General features: G+C 46.5%; 1 long non-coding RNA gene and 1 pseudogene across 1 annotated transcript in view; one reads left to right on the forward strand and one right to left on the reverse strand.

Annotated features, from left to right (window-relative positions):
• Window positions 1-11515, reverse strand: part of LOC143959117 (uncharacterized) — a 125042-nt gene extending 113527 nt beyond the window's left edge. The window contains exons 1-2 of the long non-coding RNA XR_013270179.1: window positions 11376-11515; window positions 6156-6336 (exon numbers count right to left, since the gene is read on the reverse strand). This is a non-coding gene — a long non-coding RNA (uncharacterized LOC143959117). The remainder of the gene's footprint in view (window positions 1-6155; window positions 6337-11375) is intronic.
• Window positions 10980-11097, forward strand: LOC143959141 (5S ribosomal RNA; annotated as a pseudogene).
• Window positions 11516-27872: the final 16357 nt, after the last annotated feature.

The raw sequence follows: 27872 nt of genomic DNA on the forward strand, positions 1-27872 counted from the left end.
ATTTTATTCAATAGTGGTTCTAATGAAAGGACAAACAATAGGGGTGAGAGAGGGCAGCCCTGGCGGGTTCCATTTGAGATTTTAAATGGTTCTGAAAAAACTCCATTTACCTTCACTAAAGCCTGTGGGGAGGCATATATCCCAGCAATCCACCGTAGCATAACCTCTCCCACCCCCATGTGTCTTAATACCGCAAACATAAATCTCCAATTGACTCGGTCAAATGCCTTTTCTGCATCCGTACTTAAAAAGACACTCAGGGTTTTTGTTAGGTTGGAAAAATGTACCAAGTTTAATACTTTGATTACGTTATCTCTCGCTTCACGTGAGGGGATAAACCCTACTTGGTCCAAATGTACCAGCTGATGTAAGTGCGATTGTAGACGGGAGGCCAATATTTTAGTGAAAAGTTTTAAATCCACGTTTAGCAATGAGATCGGCCGGTAACTGCCGCACTCCGCCGGGTCCTTCCCTTCCTTTGGAATAACCGAAATATGTGCCCTAAGCATATCCGGAGGGGGTGCGGCAGTCCGGCCAAGCGCATTGAAAACCTTTACCATATGTGGGCCTAATATTGAAAAGAAGTTCCTATAATATTGTATTGTATATCCGTCCGGACCTGGTGTCTTCCCTTTTTTGACTGATTTTATTGCTACACTTAGTTCTTCAACAGTTATTGGGATTTCTAAGCTGTTACGGACCGGAGAGGGCAATCTATGAAGACCTGCTGAGGCTAAATAGTCCTCCACTTTGGCCATGGGGAAGGAAGGGGATGTCAGATTATAGAGGGCCGCATAGTATTCTTTGAACCTCTGCGCTATATCTTTGGGCATTGTAATTAGCTGTCCATTTCTTCCCTTTATATTGGGTACATAGATTGTCCTCTCCTTCTCCTTAAGCTTCCCCGCTAACACTCTACCACACTTATCTCCTAGTTCATACCCTGTTCTCTTCCCTGCCTGTATCACCGCTTTCGCCTTATAGCGGTGAAGGTCTGTCATCTGCCTCCTCAAATGTGCCAAATCTTTCCCTAGGAGTGGTGTCTGTACTTTCTTATGTTGCGTTTCAAGTTTTTGAATTTCTTCCGATATTTTTATTATCTGCGCTTCTCGTGCTTTTTTCATTTGGGAGCCATGTTTAATCAAAATCCCCCGCATGACCACCTTATGTGCCTCCCATATCATGCCCGGGTCGCTCCCCGGGGTGTCGTTGGTCTGAAAGTATGCCATCATTTCCTTTATAATATCCTCCTGTATATCTGCTTTCTGTAGCAGACTTTCATTCAAACGCCAACTACGTCCCGAGGAGCGAGCCGGGCTAGACAGGGAGATCTGCAATGTAACCGGTGCATGGTCTGACCAGGTTATATTTCCTATCGTCACCTCTATTACCGACGTGAGTAGATAGTGTGGCACAAGAAATGGATCAATACGGGAGTATTGTTGATGCGGGTTGGAAAAAAAAGTATAATCCTTTTCTCCTGCATGGAAAATCCGCCATACATCTACCAACTGCATCTCCTGCATCTCCCGTTTGACCCTCTTCCTAACACCGTCTGGGGTTGAGGATGAGCCCATAGAGGTATCCATTCCGGGGTCCAAGGAGACATTAAAGTCTCCTCCCAGAATCAACTTTCCTTCTACAAATTCTGCTAGTTTTCTCAAAATTTTATTTAAGAAAGCATCTTGTTGTATGTTTGGTGCATATATCGTAGCCAAAGTTACTTTTACTCCATCAATATGGCCTTTAAGAAATAGGAAGCGTCCATTCCCATCCACTTGTTTGTCCAAAAGGGACCAAGATATCCGATTAGATATGAGAATGGACACCCCCTTAGATTTTGCTTCTTGATTGTGTGCGTGATAAACACAGGGAAAAAATCTGTTCTGAAGTAAGGGGAGTCCACCCGTCCTAAAATGCGTTTCCTGTACAAATGCTACATCTGTACGATGACGTTTCAAATCATTTAATAACATCCTTCTTTTTTCAGGGACATTAAGTCCCTTAACATTCATAGAGGTCACCCTTATCCCCTCCATCCTGGGGGAGGGGAGGAGAGAGAGAGGGAGAGAAGAAGAAAAAAAAAAAAAAAAAAAAAAAAAAACCCCACAGAAAAACAAAAACACACAAAAAAAAAAAAAAAAAAAAGGGGAAACCCAAATACCCCTAAGAGAGACACCCCCCTCTGAGCCTCCGACCGTCTGGCTCAGGTGGGTGTAAACCTAATTTGGGGTTCGGCCTGGATTTGGCACAGAACCGAGAGCTCTGTTCCCAGTCCCCTCCACCCAGTCCTATAGCCCCCATCTAGGGCTACCTTTCCATGTTACCTCGCCTTTTTACCTATACCTACATGCCTGCCTTCCTTCCCCTCCTCCCATTGCATCTTCCATCCCACCATCCCCCAAGGGGTAGTGATAATCTTCTCCCACATTCCTCATTCTTACCCTTTCCCCTTTCTAACTCTCTCTTGCTTCCTCCTAATTACCGTTACCGTGTGTTCCATCTTAGATTCCCTAAAGTTCCCATCTTGTTTAAGCTGTCGGTATGAACAGATCTGGTATGTTCTCCCCTCTTATTTATTATTTATATCTTCCCTCCAGATTTTCCTGTTTTTCCCGTTTATTCCATATATTTCAAAACTTTATCAGAATATTCCCCCCTAATATTCCATATACACATACCAAGTTGTATAGTGCCACCTAAATTATGCAAAAAATAAAATAAAATACAGTGCTAGTTTCCTTATTTCATAACATAATTACAATCTAATAATATAATTACAATAGAAACAATAATATCACTCCTCTTATATTTTTCCATTGCACTCTGTAATTTTTTCTTTCCCCGTGTATATAAACCAACCTATCCGTTCCTATAAACACACATCTGTGTGTGCGCACTCATTGACATAAAAAAAAAAAAAAACCCACCACCCCTCTTTACCCATTGCCTTCTCCCCCCCCCCCACCTCCTAAACCCCCCCCCAAAAAAAAACATGTGTTTTTTAAATAGGGGTGCCATTTCTATTAGACACCATCGAATTGTACAGTGATACCACAGTAATATAATATTAATTTTCACGGCAAACAAACACAAAAAAAAAAAAAAAACATTCCTCAAATGTGTCCCTGTTATATCTTCCCCAAATACCCTATATACTCCCCCTTCCAGTGTAACCACCTCCCACCTCTCCCTCTTAAAAAACTCTCTGTGCGCCTACTACCTCCATTTTCCTGCCCCAAATGAACCAAACCCCCCATACCAAAAAAAAAAAAAAAAACACACAACACACCAAAAAACCAACCCCCCCCCCCCCCAAAAAAAAAGGGAATACAATGCTAGTTTCCTTATTTCATAACATAATTACAATCTAATAATATATTTACAATAGAAACAATAATACCACTCCTCTTATATTTTCCATTACACTCTGGAATTTTTTCTTTTCCCCGTGTATATAAACCAACCTATTCATTCCTATAAACACACATCTGTGTGTGCGTACCCACTGACATCAATAATAAAAAAAAAAAATAAAAAAAAAGCGGGTTCCTTCCTTCATCTCGGGTATATAAAGGGGTGATATCTGAATTCAGGGAGAGCCCGGGTGAACACCCCGAGTGCCCCCCGGGGGGGGGGACAAAGGAGAGAAAAAATCCCCCCCTTAACCCCCCCCCCGAGACACCCGCTCCACCCAGCCCTCCCCAAGGGGAAAAAAAAACCGGGGAAAGGGGAAGTAAAAAAAAAATAAAAAAAGGGTGGGGTCCGGAGGGAGCAACCCCTTTTAGCTAAAAAAAAAAGGGGACCATAATAGAGAGGCATCCCGTCCGAATCCCATATCTTCCCTTCTATTTAAAGTGAGATTGTCCTTTCTCTTGTCAGTCCATCTTTTTCTGGAATACATGGTCTTCTTTCTCTACTAGCGACCTTATTTCTTAAAGTGTTTACTATTGGCTGCAGCCAGTTCTGTATCCCAAACGTCTCCGCTTCAAGGAAGGCAAATAATTCCGGGAGTTCCGACGGGTATCGCAAGGTAAATGTCTTTGAATTTTTTTTTATAATTAACGCGATGGGGTAACCCCACCTATAGGACCCCCCCATCATCTTGATTTTATCCAAAAGTGGGCGCAACATTGCCCTGCGCTGCAGGGTGGCCCGTGAGAGATCAGGCAGTATTTTCACCAAGGCCCCGTTCTGTTCTAAATCTCCACTTTCCCAAGCCTTACGGCTTATTAACTCCTTCTGTGCAAAACGGAAAAAACGACATATCACATCCCTTGGTCTATTTGTGTTTGTCACCGGGGGACCCGGGGCTCTATGCACTCTTTCAAATTCCAAAGGTTGGGAGAGGGGACCAGCTAATTTTTCACATATTGAAGAAATTGTAGCCTGCAGCATATCCCGTCCTATAGCCTCCGGGACCCCCCTAAACCGTAAGTTCTGACGTCTACTGCGGTCTTCTAACTCTTCCAGCCGTAATTGCATAGCAGAGACCTGGGAGGATTGTACATTCTGTACCTGTTCTAGATGGTAAACTCGGTTTTCCAGGGAGGACCATGCGGTCTCCCCACTCACCAGTCTCTCTGTCAGCTGCTGAACTTCTGCCTGTACTGCCTTGAGCTCTCTGCAGTGCATCTCCTCCAAACGGGCCACCATCGCCTCCATGTCCGTTCGAGTTGGTAATGCCAGCAGGTCTGCACGGGTAGGGAGAGCTTGTAGTAATGTTCTCAGGTCCAGCTCTCCCACTCTCCCTCCTTTCTGTCCCTTGTGCTCAGCATGTTGTTCCTCCATGTCACACTCTGCTGATACAGTGGAGGAAGACCACACCGGCTCTCACTTCCTGGTGTGTCACGTGCACCACTCGTCCCTCAGCGTTCTCTGTATCAGGCTCTGCTTGTCTCCGTGAGGCTCGTGTACGGGGGAAAAACAATTCAATCTCAGGCTGTGCTGTCTGTCTCCTCTGCCTCTCTCTTCTATTCATCCCTGTGCAGGTTACTGCATGTAGGCTACAGCCTCATGGCTTAGCACTCCAGGTAATCGATCACCGTCTAATGACCAGGTGGAGGGTCAGGGCTCCCAGAGCGTGTGTCTCACTCCTCCACCATCTCCAAGCTCCACCCTCGAGCTTCCGCTTTCTGCTGTGAAGTTGGACTTTTTGTTAGAACTAACGAGTCCTATGGGGGCACATCTTGGAAGGTCCAAAAATGGGTAAAACGGACTGTAGAAACCACCCACGGATCTTCGCAACGACTGCTTGATACCTCCGCAAACCTCTTCAACCTGGCTGCAGTGGCCTTTTGTCAAATGGACTTTGTCCCCTCCTGATTATTGGAGAGGCTTCTCTATTTGCCTTTAGAAACGTGGCCTGAGTACTCCTCCAATTCTTTTTGGGGTCTCTGCCTTGTCTAAAGTTGGAGAAATTCCTATTCCTGGAAGCTTGGAATTTTGTTGATACTACATGTGAATGCCTCACCCTTCTATCCTGGGGAAGTAGCCCCAACTTCCCTCCTGTCACTAATCCATAAAAGACATGGATGAGCGAGTTTGGGATGGAGGAGCTTTACTGGGCTGGACAGATTCTTGACCTCAACCCAATAGAACACCTTTGGGATGAATTAGAGCAGAGAATCCCGAGCCAAGCCTACTCGTCCACATCAGTGCCTGACTTCACAAATGCTCTCCCTGGAAGAATGGTCAAACATTCCCAAAGACACACACCTACACCTTGTGGTCAGCCTGTCCAGAAGAATTGAAGCTGTTGTAGCTGCAAAGGGGTGGGCCAACTCAATAGTGAATCCTCATTGACCACCAAGGGGAGACGTGCTGCCCATCATTGAGCATCAAGGGGAGACATGCTGCCCATCATTGACCACCAAGGGGAGACGTGCTGCCTATCATTGACCACCAAGGGGAGACGTGCTGCCCATCATTGACCACCAAGGGGAGACATGCTGCCCATCATTGACCACCAAGGGGAGACATGCTGCCCATCATTGACCACCAAGGGGAGACATGCTGCCCATTGACCACCAAGGGGAGACATGCTGCCCATTGACCACCAATGGGATGAACGTGCCCTGGAGTTAAAGGCTAAATGCATCTTTAAAGAAAAATAAATGTATAAAATGAAAAAAGAATGTGTACCCTTCACTTACTTTAGATCGAACAGCAGCCCAGCCATACTGGATCATTCCAGTCAAAAGGAAGAAAGAAATGACCACAGATCCAGAACTTCCGATTGCCTTTTATATTGTTTCACAAAGATAACACCAAAGACACCAAACTATGGTCATGTGGACGCATTTCACACATACATCTTGTGCTCATTCCAGTCATCTGCAACGAGATATTGGTAACATTAAAAAACACAAGGAGGATGATATGGGGCTTTGGGCCCCAATTATTGCATTAACAACCTTTAAAACACACTGCACTCAATTGTAATATTGACAAGCTAGGCATTTTAAAACAATAAAATGCTTTCCTGGTTTCTAAAAAAATAAAGCATTCAGCAGTAAAAATATACATCATTTTCACATTAAACAATATGGTTCTAATGCTAACTAATAACCGTACTAAAGCCTAACAAAAAAATAAAAATAAATCAATTATGTGCATTGTGTCTGAATACTCCTCTGTTGGGACCACAAAGAGCTGGAAACCAATGGGAAATCAATCGCAATGCATTCTATGCTGCGCCAGGCTGGGCATGAATCAGCAGCAAAGGGCAAATTAATGGCATTGTATACAAACAATGCTACCATGGGCTTGGGAGGGGGTCCTGTCGAAAGCCTAGCTGCAACAAATGGGCAGCAAGAAATCTATGTGCATTGCATCTGAACACTGCTCTGTTGGGACCACAGAGAGCCTGAAAAGGGAAATCAGGCGCAATACATTCTATGCTGCGCCAGACTGGGTATGAATCAGCAGCAAAGGGCGAATTAATGGCATTGTATAAAACCAATGCTACAGTGGGCTTGATTGTGCAACACATCATTTGCATTTCATATAACTGGCTCCCCTAGAGCAGCCAATCACTATCTGCATTGCTTATGAATGCTGCTTTGTTGGGACCACAAAAAGCATATGCGCAAGGTGAAATCATTTGCAATGCATTCTACACTGCTCCAAGTTGGGCATATAAATGAGTAGTGGAGGGGAAATAATGGCATTGTAAACAAACAATGCTTCAGTGGGCTTGATTGCACAACACATCATTTGAATTTCATATAAACCAAAGGCCGGCTCTAGTAGAGCAGCCATTTACTATTTACATTGCCTATGAAATCTGCTCTGTTGGGACCACAGAGCATATGTGCAAGGGGAAATCACTGGCAATGCATTCTACACTGCTCCAAGGTGGGCATACTAATGAGCAGCAAACGGGTAGTTAACAGCATTATATACAAACAATGCTACAGTGGGCTTGGGAGGGGGTCCTGTCTAAATCCCGCTCTAGCAAATGGGCAGCAAGTGATATCTATGTGCATTGAAACTGAACCCTACTCTGTTTTTGCTTGCTACTGGCTACACTATACATGGACATTAATGAATAGTTTTCATTGAAAACTTTCATATGGTTTAAATTATGGACGTTTAAACCCATTTGTGTGGGAATGGCATGTGTCATACCTTTTCCCCTATGGGGAGAAGACATCTTGACCCAGTCCCTAAAGTCTGAACCAAGAATAGGGCACATTGATTTTGGCCTGGCCAAAGTTTGTTGGCTGTAGTATGGTGCCCTCATACTCTAACCAAGAAAAGCTAAGAACCATTCCAAGATCAAAACACCGAATTCCCAGGAAGAAAGGATGAATAGTTAGAATAGGATCTGCCATTCACTTCATAGGCCATAACCAAACATTTGGACTGCCTGCCATGTTGCCCTAGAAGCAGTTGGAAGAGAGACTGAATCAGATCTAGCCCGGCCTTCTCAGAGGAATGAGCACTCTTCCGCAAGTCCAGCACGAACTGAGATTGACCCAGTCCCTCAGCCTTCTACTTCAGAACAACCTAGCAACCAGACTAGAGGCTTAATTATAGCTTACAATTGAAATGTAAGATGGTCTTCCAACAGCCGCCCTTTACTTCCAGAGAGCGGGGGCTCTCTGTAGACTTTCCCAAGAGGGATCAGACTGAAATCCCTGCTCTCTTTCTTATTCCTAACTCCATCCAGCAATATTTTTGGGTCCACAAAATTCAGTGGGTAAACCCAAGCAATGAGTTCTGATTAAAGCTCATAACTCAGGCAGTTAATTGAGCTATATACTTTTTCATTCCTAACGCAGTCAAGCAATATTTTTGGGTCCACAAAATTCAGTGATGAACCCAAGCAATGAGTTATGATTAAAGCTCATAACTCTGACACTGCTTCTATAGCATGTTAGACAATTTATTTTATCATCCTTAACCACTTAAGGACCGCCGCATGGCAATGTACGTCGGTGCAATGGCACCGACAGGCACAAGGGCAGCACAGTGGTGTAGTGGTTGGCACTCTCACCTAGGAATAAGAAGGGTCACTGGTTCAAATCCCAACCACAACACTACCTGCTTGGAGTTTGCATGTTCTCCCTGTGTCTGCGTGGGTTTTCTCCGGGTACTCCGGTTTCCTCCCACAATCCAAAGACATGCAGGTAGGTTAATTGGCCTCTGTCCAAAGTTGGCCCTAGTATATGCATGGGGACCTTGGATTGTGGGCTCCTTGAGGGTAGGGACCAATGTGAGTGTGCAATGTACAGGAATAGGGACAATTGTAGACACTCACTTAGGTTGAACTGGATGGACTGGTGTCTTTTTTCAACCTAACTAACTATGAAACTATGAAAGCACGTACATGTACGTGCTTGCCTTCCAGTGGGTGGGGGGTCCGATCGGACCCCCCTCCCGCTGGATGCGGCGGTCCGTTTCGCTTCAGGAGCGATCCGGGATGAGGGGATGGCCGTTGGTTTCTGGCCATCCCCTCTCGATCGCTCCTGGCGAATGAGAAGCTTCCCCCGCTGTGTATAGTAAACACAGGCAGGGAGGAAGTGATGTCATTCTCCTCGGGGCGGTCTTATTGACCGGACTACGAGGAGAACAGTGAAAGTAAGTGTGCACCAACACTACACTGACATGTAGGTACACAACCCCCCCCCCCCCCCCCCCCATCTCCCCCCCTCCCAGTCACAGTGTCACTGATTGCAGTGATCATTTATTTATTGATCACTGCATTTAGTGTCAGTTGTGACAGTAAATACTGTCAGGGCAGTTAATGTTAGGTCCAGGGTAGCCCCCTACCCCCCCAATAAAGGTTTAACCCCCTGATTGCCCCTAGAGTTAACCCTTTCACCCCCTTTTGCCAGTGTCACTAAGCGATCGTTTTTCTGATCGCTCCATTAGTGTCACTGGTGCCGCTAAGTAGCTAGTTATTTTTTTTAGGTTACAAAAGAAATTAGAAATCTGCGCTTAGTAAAATAAAATAAAATAAAATGATATAAAAACAGCAGCTGAACACTATAACCTGGATACTGGGCACACAAAAGCAGAAAAAAGTAAAAGTGCTTTGCTTGGCCTCTTAAATATAAATGTGACTTAATAGGGAAAATGTGTGTGTATGGAAAATGTGAAAAACCTAAATAATGTGAAAAATCATTAGTGAAAAATACTTTGAAAACCCAAATTTCCAATGAAGTCAAAAGAAATTAATCTGTAACTCAAATGTCCATTAAAATGAAAAACCAAATAATCATAAAAAATAATGTGACACAATATAAAGTCCCATGTGAAATATAAGACAAAAAATGATGATTGATCTTGTATGTTCAAAACAACAATAATAATGCTTGACCACGTGGACCCTTCACCTCTGTAAACCAATAATGAATGGAGGCTTACCAGATCTCCAGTGACCCCCTGTTAAGGGAGGTCAGTCTGCGCAGATACGATCACATAGACGTTTCGATAAGGAAGCCGAAAGCCGACCCAATCGTTTCGGTGCAAGAAGCCGGGAAACGACCCAATCCTTCGGATATCACGTAGTCTCCAAATACGCTCGGATCCTCTCTTAGGCCTCAAAACGTCATATCACTGGTGCTGCTCCTGGATAATGCTAATGCACCTGGGGTGCACGCTGCGTGCCTGGGCACACCCTAATCACCCCAGGTGCATTCATTATTGGTTTACAGAGGTGAAGGGTCCACGTGGTCAAGCATTATTATTGTTGTTTTGAACATACAAGATCAATCATCATTTTTTGTCTTATATTTCACATGGGACTTTATATTGTGTCACATTATTTTTTATGATTATTTGGTTTTTCACTTTAATGGACATTTGAGTTACAGATTCATTTCTTTTGACTTCATTGGACATTTGGGTTTTCAAAGTATTTTTCACTAATGATTTTTCACATTATTTAGGTTTTTCACATTTTCCATACACACACATTTTTCCTATTAAGTCACATTAATACACATTTATATTTAAGAGGCCAAGCACTGCACTTTTATTTTTTTTAGGTTCACCGCCAGGTTTTTATAGAGCTAGGTACCCCGATATACTGCCCAATAATGGTTTACGCTGCACTTAGGTCTAGGGACATTCAGGGTGACATGGTTAGCACCTGGATGGGAAACCGCCAGGGAATACCAGGTGCCGTATTCTTTTTTTTAATATGTTGTTGGCGTCGATGACCTGTTTTATTTTTCTGCTTGTTTGCCGAGGTGACCATCTTGGCATTTGTCAAGAGGGTTGAGAGTGGCCAGAAAGATCGCCTACGACCAAATCAGCCTGAATTTGCCAGATCTCATTTGATTTTGGATGCTAAGCAGGGTCGGGCCTGTTTAGTACCTGGGTGGGATTCCGCCTGGGAATTCCAGGTGCCGTAGACTTTTTCTTAATATGTTGTTGGCGTCGACGACCTGTTTTATTTTGCTGGTTGTTTGCCAAGGTGAATATGTTGGCGTTTGTCAAGAGGGTTGAGAGTGGCCAGAAAGATCGCTTACTGTACATCACCCTGAATGCGCCCGATCTCATCTGATCTCGGATGCTAAGCAGGGTCGAACCTGGTTAGTACCTGGATAGTACACCGCATGGGAATACCAGGAGCTGTAGGCTTTTTTTTAATATGTTGTTGATGTCGACAACCTCTTTTATTTTTCTGCTTTTTTGCCGAGGTGACCATCTTGGTGTTTTTCAAGAGGGTTGAGAGTGGCCAAAAAGATCGCCTACGGCCACATCACCCTGAATGCGCCTGATCTCGTCTGATCTCGGATACTAACCAGGGTCGGGCCTGGTTAGAGCCTGGATGGAAGACCCCCTGGGAATACATTCTGAAATGGTACATTTAGAATATTTATTTTATCATCATCCATGATTTTTATGTAGGTACCCACCATCTGCTAATGCTGCAGAAGCAGAAAAGGGATTCCGTCTTGCTTGGAGTGTGCCTGGCTTCCCATCTTGCTTTGAGAGATCATAGCTTCCCATCTTGCTTGAAGATTTCATGGCTTATCAAACAGTCATGAAAAAGAGAAAATTTACAATGGAATTATGCTTACTTATCCAGAGAGAATGAAATCTGAGGTTTGGGTTAAAAATACAAAATCGAAACCATGGCACGATATACATTTTTTTTACTGTTAACCTAAAATGCTTACTTCATGGTTAAACCTGGCTTAACCCATTCATGACTAAGCCTATTTTTGGCATTTGGTGTTTACAAGTTAAAATCCATATTTTTTGCTAGAAAATTACTTGGAACCCCCAAACATTATATATATATATATATATTTTTTAACAGAGACTCTAGAGAATAAAACGGCGATTGTTGCAATATTTTATGTCACACGGTATTTGCTCAGCGGTGTTTTAAATGCAACTTTTTGGGAAAAGGGACACTTTCATGAATAAAAAAAAAAAAACAGTAAAATTATCCCATTTTTTTTTTTTGCATAATGTGAAAGATAATGTTACGCCAAGTAAATAGATACCAAACATGCCACACTTTATAATTGCATGCACTTGTGGATTGACGACAAAGTACGGTACCTAAAAACCTCAATAGGCGACGCTTTAAACATTTTTTTACGGTTACCAGGTTAGAGTTTCAGAGGAGGTCTAGTGCTAGAATTAGTGCATCAGCGCTGAAAGCTGAAAATTGGTCTGGGCAGGAGGGGGGTTTAAGTGCCCAGTAAGCAAGTGGTTAAAGTGGTGCTCCGGCCAAAATTACACTTTTTAAATAAAAATACCCCTATAATACACAAGCTTAATGTATTCAGTAAAGTTGGTCTGTAAACTAAGGTCTGTTTTGTTAGGTTATTACAGCATTTTGAAAGTTTATAAACTAGCAGCAGACTGTGACCATCTGAAGTGTGGGCATCTGAAGCCAGACTGTATTTCTTCCTGGATTTCAGCCTTGCAGATCTCGCACATGCTCAATGCTGCACAAGCAGTGTAATAAGTTTCAGGTCAGGTTTCCATGGCAACGGCAGTGTTAGAGGAAGTTGCCACCCATATCTATGCAAACCCCTCCTCCCTCCAGGAACCAGTAAATATACTGCATGTACAAGGAATATTATTCAAGAAACACACACACACACTATATCTACACTCAGCTGATACTTTTTTCTGTACAGCTTTTCATTTAAAAAGAAAAAAATAATAATTAAAAAAATAATAATCTCAGCAACACAATTCATTTATGCATCTAGACGTATTGAAGACGACTTTATGAAGTTCAAACTGTGCATATTAATTTTGAAAAATTGTGCTTGTGTTTTGGTGTTAGGCCCCTTTCACACGGGATGGATCAGTAATGATCCGCCCCGTGATAATCCGCTTGCTCAGCGGGGATCGCTCTGTTGTCCCCGCTGAGCCGGAGGATAACAGGGCGGTCCCAGCACACTGTGCATGGACCGCCCTGTCAGCTCTCCGCTCTCCTCTATGGGGGATCGTCTGTCCGTGTTCATCCGATCCGCTCTGCAGACGGATTGAAAAATAGGATTTTCCTCCGTCTGCAGAATCCGACAATTGCGGAGGCGGACGATATCGGGTGTTTGCGGATGTTCATCCGCCGACACCCGCTATCCCATAGGAATGCATGTATGTCCGTACTTCATCCGCAAACGGATGGATGAAATACGCACATAATGTCCGCATGTGTGAATGGGGCCTTAGATGGGATGGTGGGAGTATTTAAAAAAACTGCTTATTTACAACTATTTGCACAAACAACTTTCTCTATGTTACATAGATAATCGGGTTAAAAATAAGAAAATATTCCCCCAGCACATCGCATCGCCCCCCTCCCGGTAAAATCGCATCCCCCCAGCACATTGCATCACAACGCCCCCAGCACATCGAATCGCATCTCCCCCAACACTTCTCATCGCATCGCCCAAAGCACATTGCATCACCCCCGACACATCAAATCACATCAGAACATCGAATCGCCTGAGATCACCTGGCAGTGCAAGGGAAATGGGACGTCCCTGTGGCGGGGGTAGTCTCCAACATCTTAGAGCTGCGAGCAGTGTACTTGGCTCTGCTGAGTCTAAAAGAACATCTACGGCAGAAACAAGTGCTATTGCGGCTAGACAACAGAGCAGCAGTTTCATATATATAACGGCAGGGGTGAACGCACAGCATCACATTATTAAAGGAAGTAGAGCCCATTATGTTATGGGCAGAAAGAAATTTGTTGGATTTAAAGGCAGTTTACCTTCCGGGCCGTTTGAATCAGCAGGCGGATCGCCTATCAAGTTGTTTTCCAGACAGCAACGAGTGGGCAGTGCACCCATCAGAGTTCAGTTGGATCATGAGTCTGCAGAAGCCACCAGAAATAGATCTCTTTGCTTCTCCAATGAATGCGAAGCTGCCGAGATTTCCATCCCGTCTGCCTCATCCCCGTGCAGAAGCAGTAGATGCCCTCTCGAGTCCGTGGCGATGCGAGACCGCGTATGCGTTTCCCCCCAGACCCTTGATCGCAAAGTTTTTAATCAGATTATCGATGGAGCCAGTCAGAGTGATCGCTATTCTGCCGTACTGGCCGAAGAGGCCGTGTTTCCCTTGGGCAGTGAACCTCAGCGTGTTGTATGACCGCGCAATTGTCATTCAACGTGCATCAGCGCTGAAAGCTTGAAAATTGGTCTGGGCAGGAGGGGGGTTTAAGTGCCTAGTAAGCAAGTGGTTAAAGTGGTGCTCCGGCCAAAATTACACTTTTTAAATAAAAATAACCCTATAATACACAAGCTTAATAATGTATTCAGTAAAGTTGGTCTGTAAACTAAGGTCCGTTTTGTTAGGTTAATACAGCATTTTGAAAGTTTATAAACTAGCAGCAGACTGTGGCCATCTTTAGTGTGGGCATCTGAAGCCAGACTGTATTTCTTCTTGGATTTCAGCCTTGCAGATCTCGCACATGCTCAATGCTGCACAAGCGGTGTAATAAGTTTCAGGTCAGGTTTCCATGGCAACGGCAGTGTTAGAGGAAGTTGCCACCCATATCTATGCAAACCCCTCCTCCCTCCAGGAACCAGTAAATATACTGCATGTACAAGGAATATTATTCAAGAAACACACACTATATATACATCGTGTTCTGTACATATATACACACACATATCTACACTCAGTTGATACATTTTTCTGTACAGCTTTTCATTTAAAAAGAAAAAAAAATAATTAAAAAAATAATAATCTCAGAAACACAATTCATTTATGCATCTAGACGTATTGAAGACGACTTTATGAAGTTCAAACTGTGCATATTAATTTTGAAAAATGGTGCTTGTGTTTTGGTGTTAGGCCCCTTTCACACGGGATGGATCAGTAATGATCCGCCCCGTGATGATCCGCTTGCTCTGCGGGGATCGCTCTGTTGTCCCCGCTGAGCCGGAGGATAACAGGGCGGTCCCAGCACACTGTGCAGGGACCGCCCTGTCAGCTCTCCGCTCTCCTCTACGGGGGATCGGATGAGAACGGACCGTCTGTCCGTGTTCATCCGATCCGCTCTGCAGACGGATAGAAAAATAGGATTTTCCTCCGTCTGCAGAATCGGACAATTGCGGAGGCGGACGATATCGGGTGTTTGCGGATGTTCATCCGCCGACACCCGCTATCCCATAGGAATGCATGTATGTCCGTACTTCATCCGTAAACGGATGGATGAAATACGCACATAATGTCCGCATGTGTGAATGGGGCCTTAGATGGGATGGTGGGAGTATTTAAAAAAAAAAACTGCTTATTTACAACTATTTGCACAAACAACTTTCTCTATGTTACATAGATAATCGGGTTAAAAATAAGAAAATATTCCCCCAGCACATCGATCCCCCTCCCCGTAAAATCGCATCGCCCCAGCACATTGCATCACAACGCCCCCAGCACATCGAATCGCATCTCCCCCAACACTTCTCATCGCATCGCCCAAAGCACATTGCATCACCCCGACACATCAAATCGGATCAGAACATCGAAACGCGTCGCCCCCAACAGATCGCATCCAATCGCATCACCCAAGCACATCGCATTGAATCGCCCCAGCACATTGAATCGCATCTCCCCCAGAACATCGAATCGCATCACCCCCAGCACATTGCATCACCCCCAACACTTCAAATTGCATCAGCACATCGAATCGCATCGCCCCAGCACATCTCATCACCCCAGCAAATCGAATCGCATCACCCCCATCACATTGCATCTCCCCCAGCACATTGCATCACCCCCAGCGCATCGAAATGCCCAAAGCACATTGCATCACCTACAACACATCGAATCGCATCAGCACATCGAATCGCTTCGCCCCACCATATCGCATAGAAATGCATAGCCCAAGCACATCGCATCGCCTCAGCACATCGAATCGCATCTCCCCAGAACATCGAATCGCATCTCCCCCAGCACATCGAATCGCCCCCAGCACATCGCATCGCCCAAAGCACATTGCATCACCCCAACACATCAAATCGCATCAGAACATCGAATCGCGCCGCCCCCAACACATCGTATCAAATCACATCACCCAAGCACATCGCATTGAATCGCCCCAGCACATCAAATTGCATCTCCCCAGAACATCGAATCACATCACCCCAGCACATTGTATCACCCCCAACACTTCGAATTGCGTCATCACATCGAATTGCATTGCCCCAGCAAATCGAAACGCATCTCCCCCAGCACATTGCATCTCCCAGCACATCGAATCGCCCCAGCACATCGAATCGCCCAAAGCACATTGCATTACCCCCAAAACATCGAATCACATCAGCACATCAAATCGGTTGGCCCCACCACATAGCATCAAAACGCATTGCCCAAGCACATCGCATCGCCCCAGCACATCAAATCGCATCACCCATCGCATCGAATCGCATCACCCAAGCACATCGCATTGAATCGCCCCAGCACATCGAATCGCATCTCCCCCAAAACATCGAATCGCATCACCCCAGCACATTGCATCACCCCCAACACTTCGAATTGCATCAGCACATCGAATCGCATAGCCCCAGCACATCTCATCGCCCCCAGCACATCACATCTCCCCAGCAAATCGAATCGCATCTCCCCCAGCACATTGCATCTTTCCCAGCACATCGAATCGCCCCAGCACATCAATTCGCCCAAAGCACATTGCATCACCCCCAACACATCGAATCACATCAGCACATCGAATTGCCTTGCCACACCACATCGCATTGAAACGCATCACCCCAGCACATCGCATCGCCCCAGCACATCGAATCGCATCTCCCCAGAACTTCGAAACGCATAACCCCCAGCACATCGCATCTCCCCAAAACACATTGCATCACCCGCAACACATCAAAACGCATCGCCCCCACAGCACATCACATTGAATCACATCGCCCCAGCACATCGCATCGCCCCCAGCATATCACATCACATTGCCCCCAGCACATAGAATTGCATCTCCCCAGCACATAGAATCACATCTCCCCCAGCAAATCGAATCGCAACTCCCCCAGCACATTGAATCACCCCCAGCACAACGCATCGCCCAAAGCACATTGCATCGCCCAAAGCACATTGCATCACCCCCAACACATCGAATCGCATCAGCACATCGAATCGCTTCACCCCAACACCTCGAATCCCATCGCCCAAACGCAGAACATCGAATCGCCCCCAGCACATCACATCGAATCGCATCACCCCAGCACATCGCATCGCCCCCAGCACATGTCATCACATCGAATTGCATCTCCCCCCAGCACATCGAATCGCATCTCCCCAGCACATCGAATCACCCCCAGCGCATCGCATCTCCCAAAGTACATTGCATCACCCGCAACACATCGAATCGCATCGCCCCCAGCACATCAAATCGAATCGCATCGCCCCAGCACATCACATTGCTCCCAGCACATAGAATCGCATCTCCCCCAGCACATCGAATCGCTTCACCCCCAGCACATCGAATTGCATCTCCCCCAGCACATCGAATCACATCTCCCCAGCACATCGAATCACCCCCAGCACATCGCAACGCCCATAGCACATTGCATCACCCCCAACACATCGAATTGCATCAGCACATCGAATCGCTTCACCCCAACACCTAGAATCCCATCGCCCAATCGCATCACATATCCCCAGAACATCGAATCGCCCCCAGCACATCACATCGCATCGCCCCCAGCACATCGCAGCACATCGCATCACATCGAATCGCATCAGCACATCGAATCGCTTCGCCCCAACACATTGAATCCCATCGCCCAATCACATCTCCCCAGAACATCGAATCGCCCCAAAGCCCATTGCATCACCCACAACACCTTACATCAGAGTCCCACTTTATAGCAGAGTATCGCCCCCTTGCATCAGAGTGTGGCAGAGTGCCCCCTTCCACATACACTATATTGTCAAAAGTATTGGGACACCTGCCTTTACACACGAACACACATAAACTTTAATGGAATATCAGTCTTCATCCATAGGGTTCAATATTTAGTTGCCACACTCTTTGCAGTTATAACAGCTTCAACTATTCTGGGAAGGCTGTCTACAAGGTTTAGGAGTGTGTCTATGGGAATATTTGACCATTCTTCCAATAGTACATTTGTGAGGTCAGGCACTGATGTTGGACGAGAAAGGCCCATCTCGCAGCCTTCACTCTATTTCACCCCAAAGGTGTTCTATTGGGTTGAGGTCAGGACTCTGCATTCCAGTCACGTTCCTCCACGCAACGCATCGAAACGCATCACCCAAGCACATCGCATCGCCCCAGCACATCGAATCGCATCTCCCCAGAACATCGAATCGCATAACCCCCAGCACATTGCATCACCCCAGCACATTGCATCACCCCAGCACATCGAATCGCCCCAGCACATCACATTGGCCCCAGCACATCGAATCGCATCTCCCCAGCACATCGCATCGCCCAAAGAACATTGCATCACCCCCAAAACATCGAATCGCATCAGCACATCGAATCCCATCGCCCAATCGCATCGCATCTCCCCAGAACATCAACTCTCCCCAAAGCACATCGCATCGCCCACAGCACATCACATTGAATCACATCGTCCCAGCACATCGCAGGGCCCCCAGCATATCACATCACATTGCCCCCAGCACATAGAATCGCATCTCCCCCAGCACATAGAATCGCATCTCCCCCAACACTTCTCATCGCATCGCCCAAAGCACATTGCATCACCCCCGACACATCAAATCACATCAGAACATCGAATCGCCTGAGATCACCTGGCAGTGCAAGGGAAATGGGACGTCCCTGTGGCGGGGGTAGTCTCCAACATCTTAGAGCTGCGAGCAGTGTACTTGGCTCTGCTGAGTCTAAAAGAACATCTACGGCAGAAACAAGTGCTATTGCGGCTAGACAACAGAGCAGCAGTTTCATATATATAACGGCAGGGGTGAACGCACAGCATCACATTATTAAAGGAAGTAGAGCCCATTATGTTATGGGCAGAAAGAAATTTGTTGGATTTAAAGGCAGTTTACCTTCCGGGCCGTTTGAATCAGCAGGCGGATCGCCTATCAAGTTGTTTTCCAGACAGCAACGAGTGGGCAGTGCACCCATCAGAGTTCAGTTGGATCATGAGTCTGCAGAAGCCACCAGAAATAGATCTCTTTGCTTCTCCAATGAATGCGAAGCTGCCGAGATTTCCATCCCGTCTGCCTCATCCCCGTGCAGAAGCAGTAGATGCCCTCTCGAGTCCGTGGCGATGCGAGACCGCGTATGCGTTTCCCCCCAGACCCTTGATCGCAAAGTTTTTAATCAGATTATCGATGGAGCCAGTCAGAGTGATCGCTATTCTGCCGTACTGGCCGAAGAGGCCGTGTTTCCCTTGGGCAGTGAACCTCAGCGTGTTGTATGACCGCGCAATTGTCATTCAACGTGCATCAGCGCTGAAAGCTTGAAAATTGGTCTGGGCAGGAGGGGGGTTTAAGTGCCTAGTAAGCAAGTGGTTAAAGTGGTGCTCCGGCCAAAATTACACTTTTTAAATAAAAATAACCCTATAATACACAAGCTTAATAATGTATTCAGTAAAGTTGGTCTGTAAACTAAGGTCCGTTTTGTTAGGTTAATACAGCATTTTGAAAGTTTATAAACTAGCAGCAGACTGTGGCCATCTTTAGTGTGGGCATCTGAAGCCAGACTGTATTTCTTCCTGGATTTCAGCCTTGCAGATCTCGCACATGCTCAATGCTGCACAAGCAGTGTAATAAGTTTCAGGTCAGGTTTCCATGGCAACGGCAGTGTTAGAGGAAGTTGCCACCCATATCTATGCAAACCCCTCCTCCCTCCAGGAACCAGTAAATATACTGCATGTACAAGGAATATTATTCAAGAAACACACACACACACTATATCTACACTCAGCTGATACTTTTTTCTGTACAGCTTTTCATTTAAAAAGAAAAAAATAATAATTAAAAAAATAATAATCTCAGCAACACAATTCATTTATGCATCTAGACGTATTGAAGACGACTTTATGAAGTTCAAACTGTGCATATTAATTTTGAAAAATTGTGCTTGTGTTTTGGTGTTAGGCCCCTTTCACACGGGATGGATCAGTAATGATCCGCCCCGTGATAATCCGCTTGCTCAGCGGGGATCGCTCTGTTGTCCCCGCTGAGCCGGAGGATAACAGGGCGGTCCCAGCACACTGTGCATGGACCGCCCTGTCAGCTCTCCGCTCTCCTCTATGGGGGATCGTCTGTCCGTGTTCATCCGATCCGCTCTGCAGACGGATTGAAAAATAGGATTTTCCTCCGTCTGCAGAATCCGACAATTGCGGAGGCGGACGATATCGGGTGTTTGCGGATGTTCATCCGCCGACACCCGCTATCCCATAGGAATGCATGTATGTCCGTACTTCATCCGCAAACGGATGGATGAAATACGCACATAATGTCCGCATGTGTGAATGGGGCCTTAGATGGGATGGTGGGAGTATTTAAAAAAACTGCTTATTTACAACTATTTGCACAAACAACTTTCTCTATGTTACATAGATAATCGGGTTAAAAATAAGAAAATATTCCCCCAGCACATCGCATCGCCCCCCTCCCGGTAAAATCGCATCCCCCCAGCACATTGCATCACAACGCCCCCAGCACATCGAATCGCATCTCCCCCAACACTTCTCATCGCATCGCCCAAAGCACATTGCATCACCCCCGACACATCAAATCACATCAGAACATCGAATCGCCTGAGATCACCTGGCAGTGCAAGGGAAATGGGACGTCCCTGTGGCGGGGGTAGTCTCCAACATCTTAGAGCTGCGAGCAGTGTACTTGGCTCTGCTGAGTCTAAAAGAACATCTACGGCAGAAACAAGTGCTATTGCGGCTAGACAACAGAGCAGCAGTTTCATATATATAACGGCAGGGGTGAACGCACAGCATCACATTATTAAAGGAAGTAGAGCCCATTATGTTATGGGCAGAAAGAAATTTGTTGGATTTAAAGGCAGTTTACCTTCCGGGCCGTTTGAATCAGCAGGCGGATCGCCTATCAAGTTGTTTTCCAGACAGCAACGAGTGGGCAGTGCACCCATCAGAGTTCAGTTGGATCATGAGTCTGCAGAAGCCACCAGAAATAGATCTCTTTGCTTCTCCAATGAATGCGAAGCTGCCGAGATTTCCATCCCGTCTGCCTCATCCCCGTGCAGAAGCAGTAGATGCCCTCTCGAGTCCGTGGCGATGCGAGACCGCGTATGCGTTTCCCCCCAGACCCTTGATCGCAAAGTTTTTAATCAGATTATCGATGGAGCCAGTCAGAGTGATCGCTATTCTGCCGTACTGGCCGAAGAGGCCGTGTTTCCCTTGGGCAGTGAACCTCAGCGTGTTGTATGACCGCGCAATTGTCATTCAACGTGCATCAGCGCTGAAAGCTTGAAAATTGGTCTGGGCAGGAGGGGGGTTTAAGTGCCTAGTAAGCAAGTGGTTAAAGTGGTGCTCCGGCCAAAATTACACTTTTTAAATAAAAATAACCCTATAATACACAAGCTTAATAATGTATTCAGTAAAGTTGGTCTGTAAACTAAGGTCCGTTTTGTTAGGTTAATACAGCATTTTGAAAGTTTATAAACTAGCAGCAGACTGTGGCCATCTTTAGTGTGGGCATCTGAAGCCAGACTGTATTTCTTCTTGGATTTCAGCCTTGCAGATCTCGCACATGCTCAATGCTGCACAAGCGGTGTAATAAGTTTCAGGTCAGGTTTCCATGGCAACGGCAGTGTTAGAGGAAGTTGCCACCCATATCTATGCAAACCCCTCCTCCCTCCAGGAACCAGTAAATATACTGCATGTACAAGGAATATTATTCAAGAAACACACACTATATATACATCGTGTTCTGTACATATATACACACACATATCTACACTCAGTTGATACATTTTTCTGTACAGCTTTTCATTTAAAAAGAAAAAAAAATAATTAAAAAAATAATAATCTCAGAAACACAATTCATTTATGCATCTAGACGTATTGAAGACGACTTTATGAAGTTCAAACTGTGCATATTAATTTTGAAAAATGGTGCTTGTGTTTTGGTGTTAGGCCCCTTTCACACGGGATGGATCAGTAATGATCCGCCCCGTGATGATCCGCTTGCTCTGCGGGGATCGCTCTGTTGTCCCCGCTGAGCCGGAGGATAACAGGGCGGTCCCAGCACACTGTGCAGGGACCGCCCTGTCAGCTCTCCGCTCTCCTCTACGGGGGATCGGATGAGAACGGACCGTCTGTCCGTGTTCATCCGATCCGCTCTGCAGACGGATAGAAAAATAGGATTTTCCTCCGTCTGCAGAATCGGACAATTGCGGAGGCGGACGATATCGGGTGTTTGCGGATGTTCATCCGCCGACACCCGCTATCCCATAGGAATGCATGTATGTCCGTACTTCATCCGTAAACGGATGGATGAAATACGCACATAATGTCCGCATGTGTGAATGGGGCCTTAGATGGGATGGTGGGAGTATTTAAAAAAAAAAACTGCTTATTTACAACTATTTGCACAAACAACTTTCTCTATGTTACATAGATAATCGGGTTAAAAATAAGAAAATATTCCCCCAGCACATCGATCCCCCTCCCCGTAAAATCGCATCGCCCCAGCACATTGCATCACAACGCCCCCAGCACATCGAATCGCATCTCCCCCAACACTTCTCATCGCATCGCCCAAAGCACATTGCATCACCCCCGACACATCAAATCGGATCAGAACATCGAAACGCGTCGCCCCCAACAGATCGCATCCAATCGCATCACCCAAGCACATCGCATTGAATCGCCCCAGCACATTGAATCGCATCTCCCCCAGAACATCGAATCGCATCACCCCCAGCACATTGCATCACCCCCAACACTTCGAATTGCATCAGCACATCGAATCGCATCGCCCCAGCACATCTCATCACCCCAGCAAATCGAATCGCATCACCCCCATCACATTGCATCTCCCCCAGCACATTGCATCACCCCCAACGCATCGAAATGCCCAAAGCACATTGCATCACCTACAACACATCGAATCGCATCAGCACATCGAATCGCTTCGCCCCACCATATCGCATAGAAATGCATAGCCCAAGCACATCGCATCGCCTCAGCACATCGAATCGCATCTCCCCAGAACATCGAATCGCATCTCCCCCAGCACATCGAATCGCCCCCAGCACATCGCATCGCCCAAAGCACATTGCATCACCCCAACACATCAAATCGCATCAGAACATCGAATCGCGCCGCCCCCAACACATCGTATCAAATCACATCACCCAAGCACATCGCATTGAATCGCCCCAGCACATCAAATTGCATCTCCCCAGAACATCGAATCACATCACCCCAGCACATTGTATCACCCCCAACACTTCGAATTGCATCATCACATCGAATTGCATTGCCCCAGCAAATCGAAACGCATCTCCCCCAGCACATTGCATCTCCCAGCACATCGAATCGCCCCAGCACATCGAATCGCCCAAAGCACATTGCATTACCCCCAAAACATCGAATCACATCAGCACATCAAATCGGTTGGCCCCACCACATAGCATCAAAACGCATTGCCCAAGCACATCGCATCGCCCCAGCACATCAAATCGCATCACCCATCGCATCGAATCGCATCACCCAAGCACATCGCATTGAATCGCCCCAGCACATCGAATCGCATCTCCCCCAAAACATCGAATCGCATCACCCCAGCACATTGCATCACCCCCAACACTTCGAATTGCATCAGCACATCGAATCGCATAGCCCCAGCACATCTCATCGCCCCCAGCACATCACATCTCCCCAGCAAATCGAATCGCATCTCCCCCAGCACATTGCATCTTTCCCAGCACATCGAATCGCCCCAGCACATCAATTCGCCCAAAGCACATTGCATCACCCCCAACACATCGAATCACATCAGCACATCGAATTGCCTTGCCACACCACATCGCATTGAAACGCATCACCCCAGCACATCGCATCGCCCCAGCACATCGAATCGCATCTCCCCAGAACTTCGAAACGCATAACCCCCAGCACATCGCATCTCCCCAAAACACATTGCATCACCCGCAACACATCAAAACGCATCGCCCCCACAGCACATCACATTGAATCACATCGCCCCAGCACATCGCATCGCCCCCAGCATATCACATCACATTGCCCCCAGCACATAGAATTGCATCTCCCCAGCACATAGAATCACATCTCCCCCAGCAAATCGAATCGCAACTCCCCCAGCACATTGAATCACCCCCAGCACAACGCATCGCCCAAAGCACATTGCATCGCCCAAAGCACATTGCATCACCCCCAACACATCGAATCGCATCAGCACATCGAATCGCTTCACCCCAACACCTCGAATCCCATCGCCCAAACGCAGAACATCGAATCGCCCCCAGCACATCACATCGAATCGCATCACCCCAGCACATCGCATCGCCCCCAGCACATGTCATCACATCGAATTGCATCTCCCCCCAGCACATCGAATCGCATCTCCCCAGCACATCGAATCACCCCCAGCGCATCGCATCTCCCAAAGTACATTGCATCACCCGCAACACATCGAATCGCATCGCCCCCAGCACATCAAATCGAATCGCATCGCCCCAGCACATCACATTGCTCCCAGCACATAGAATCGCATCTCCCCCAGCACATCGAATCGCTTCACCCCCAGCACATCGAATTGCATCTCCCCCAGCACATCGAATCACATCTCCCCAGCACATCGAATCACCCCCAGCACATCGCAACGCCCATAGCACATTGCATCACCCCCAACACATCGAATTGCATCAGCACATCGAATCGCTTCACCCCAACACCTAGAATCCCATCGCCCAATCGCATCACATATCCCCAGAACATCGAATCGCCCCCAGCACATCACATCGCATCGCCCCCAGCACATCGCAGCACATCGCATCACATCGAATCGCATCAGCACATCGAATCGCTTCGCCCCAACACATTGAATCCCATCGCCCAATCACATCTCCCCAGAACATCGAATCGCCCCAAAGCCCATTGCATCACCCACAACACCTTACATCAGAGTCCCACTTTATAGCAGAGTATCGCCCCCTTGCATCAGAGTGTGGCAGAGTGCCCCCTTCCACATACACTATATTGTCAAAAGTATTGGGACACCTGCCTTTACACACGAACACACATAAACTTTAATGGAATATCAGTCTTCATCCATAGGGTTCAATATTTAGTTGCCACACTCTTTGCAGTTATAACAGCTTCAACTATTCTGGGAAGGCTGTCTACAAGGTTTAGGAGTGTGTCTATGGGAATATTTGACCATTCTTCCAATAGTACATTTGTGAGGTCAGGCACTGATGTTGGACGAGAAAGGCCCATCTCGCAGCCTTCACTCTATTTCACCCCAAAGGTGTTCTATTGGGTTGAGGTCAGGACTCTGCATTCCAGTCACGTTCCTCCACGCAACGCATCGAAACGCATCACCCAAGCACATCGCATCGCCCCAGCACATCGAATCGCATCTCCCCAGAACATCGAATCGCATAACCCCCAGCACATTGCATCACCCCAGCACATTGCATCACCCCAGCACATCGAATCGCCCCAGCACATCACATTGGCCCCAGCACATCGAATCGCATCTCCCCAGCACATCGCATCACCCAAAGAACATTGCATCACCCCCAAAACATCGAATCGCATCAGCACATCGAATCCCATCGCCCAATCGCATCGCATCTCCCCAGAACATCAACTCTCCCCAAAGCACATCGCATCGCCCACAGCACATCACATTGAATCACATCGTCCCAGCACATCGCAGGGCCCCCAGCATATCACATCACATTGCCCCCAGCACATAGAATCGCATCTCCCCCAGCACATAGAATCGCATCTCCCCCGGCACATCGAATCGCAACTCCCCCAGCACATTAAATCACCCCCAGCACAACGCATTGCCCAAAGCACATTGCATCGCCCAAAGCACATTGCATCACCCCCAACACATCGAATCGTATCAGCACATCGAATCGCTTCACCCCAACACCTCGAATCCCTTCGCCCAATCGCATCACATCTCCCCAGAACATAGAATCTCCCCCAGCACATCACATCGAATCGCATCACCCCAGCACATCGCATCGCCCCCCAGCACATGGCATCACATCGAATTGCATCTCCCCCAGCATATCGAATCGCATCTCCCCCAGCATATCGAATCGCATCTCCCCCAGCACATCGAATCACATCTCCCCAGCACATCGAATCACCCCCAGCGCATCGCATCTCCCAAAGTACATTGCATCACCCGCAACACATCGAATCACATCGCCCCAGCACATTGCATCACTTTGCTCCCAGGACATAGAATCGCATCTCCCCATCGCAACTCCCAAAGCACATCGCATCTCCCAAAGCACATTGCATCACCCCAGCATATCGAATCGCATCAGCACATCGAATGGCATCGGCACATCGAATCGCTTCCGGGAGGCGATGATGTATTACCAGTCCCCATGATGTGACAGTCCAGTCACGTCCAATACGAACGCAACTACCTATCATCCGATAGTAAGGTAAAATGTTGAACATAATCTCTTTTAACACTTACGGCTTAAATCACCCTGTGGAAAGAACTGCTCTATGGAAGGAAGCTCTGAAACTGCAGGCTGATATTTTATGCATCCAGGAGTCCCATCTGCTACCATCTGATCAGTTTCGATTAAAACATCCCAGATATCCCCAAATCTTTTTTGCTTCTGCTGCACAAAAAACCAGAGGAGTTGCCATCGCCATTAGAGATACTGTTTCTTTTAAAGAACTGGAGACAATCCCGGATAAGGAAGGGAGGTAGGGAGGTATTTGGTAGGAAGGTAGGAAGGGAGGTATTTGATCTTAATAGGAGATATAAATAACAAAACCTACACGATCGTTTGTCTCTATGCTCCAAACTCCCACCAGATGTGTTTCCTAAAATGGCTATTAAAGAGCATATCCACTGTTAAGAAAGGGCCCTTGGTGGTTTTTGGAGATTTCAATCTTACCGCAGACTATGCAATCGACACTACCACTAAGTCCAGACGCCCTTTGTCTTCCCTACAAACGCTCTTTCATTCGGAAGAGCTCTACGACGCCTGGAGGTGTCAGCACCCAGGAGAAAGGGACTTTTCATTCCACATAATGCCAGACATAATTCCTACTCTCGTATTGACATGATTTTAGTAGATAGAGTTTTATTGCAACAGCTGTCCTCCTCCACCATCCACGACATCTCATGGTCTGACCATGCTACAGTGTCAGTCGCGGTGGCGGAGGGGGAACGCTTATTTGGGAGATTTTGTGTGGAGGGCCAATTCTAATCTGCTCAGTGTACCCGAACATGCGACCTTCATATCAAACAAATTAAAGGAATATTTTGAAATTAATTCATCCTCAGTCTCTGACCCGTCAGTTCTGTGGTGTGCCCATAAGGCATACATAAGGGGCATAATGATACAACTAAATTCGAGAATTAATAAACAAAAAAATAAACAACTAGATCTCCTATTACAAGAGATTAAATCACTTGAAATCCAGAATAAGGTCGCACCCATGGTTTCTCTGGCAGATAAATTGACCAAACTTCGTTGTGATCTTAGATGTATGCTTTTAGAACGCTATGATAAATATATCGCATCTATTAAGGTTTAATCATTATGCTCTGGGCAATAGAGCAAGTAAATTACTGGCCTATATTTTAAAAGAACACAGAGCCCGTACCAGAATCCCTTATATTAAATGCTCTGTGGGCAACGGCAGGATCATTGATCCTAAGGGTATTGCTGATGCCTTCGCTAATTATTATTCTACCCTGTACAACCT

The sequence above is a fragment of the Lithobates pipiens genome, unplaced genomic scaffold, assembly GCF_037356315.1.
Source record: "Lithobates pipiens isolate NorthernLeopardFrog02 unplaced genomic scaffold, aLitPip1_a1.2 Scaffold_67, whole genome shotgun sequence".
Lineage (NCBI taxonomy): Eukaryota > Metazoa > Chordata > Amphibia > Anura > Ranidae > Lithobates > Lithobates pipiens.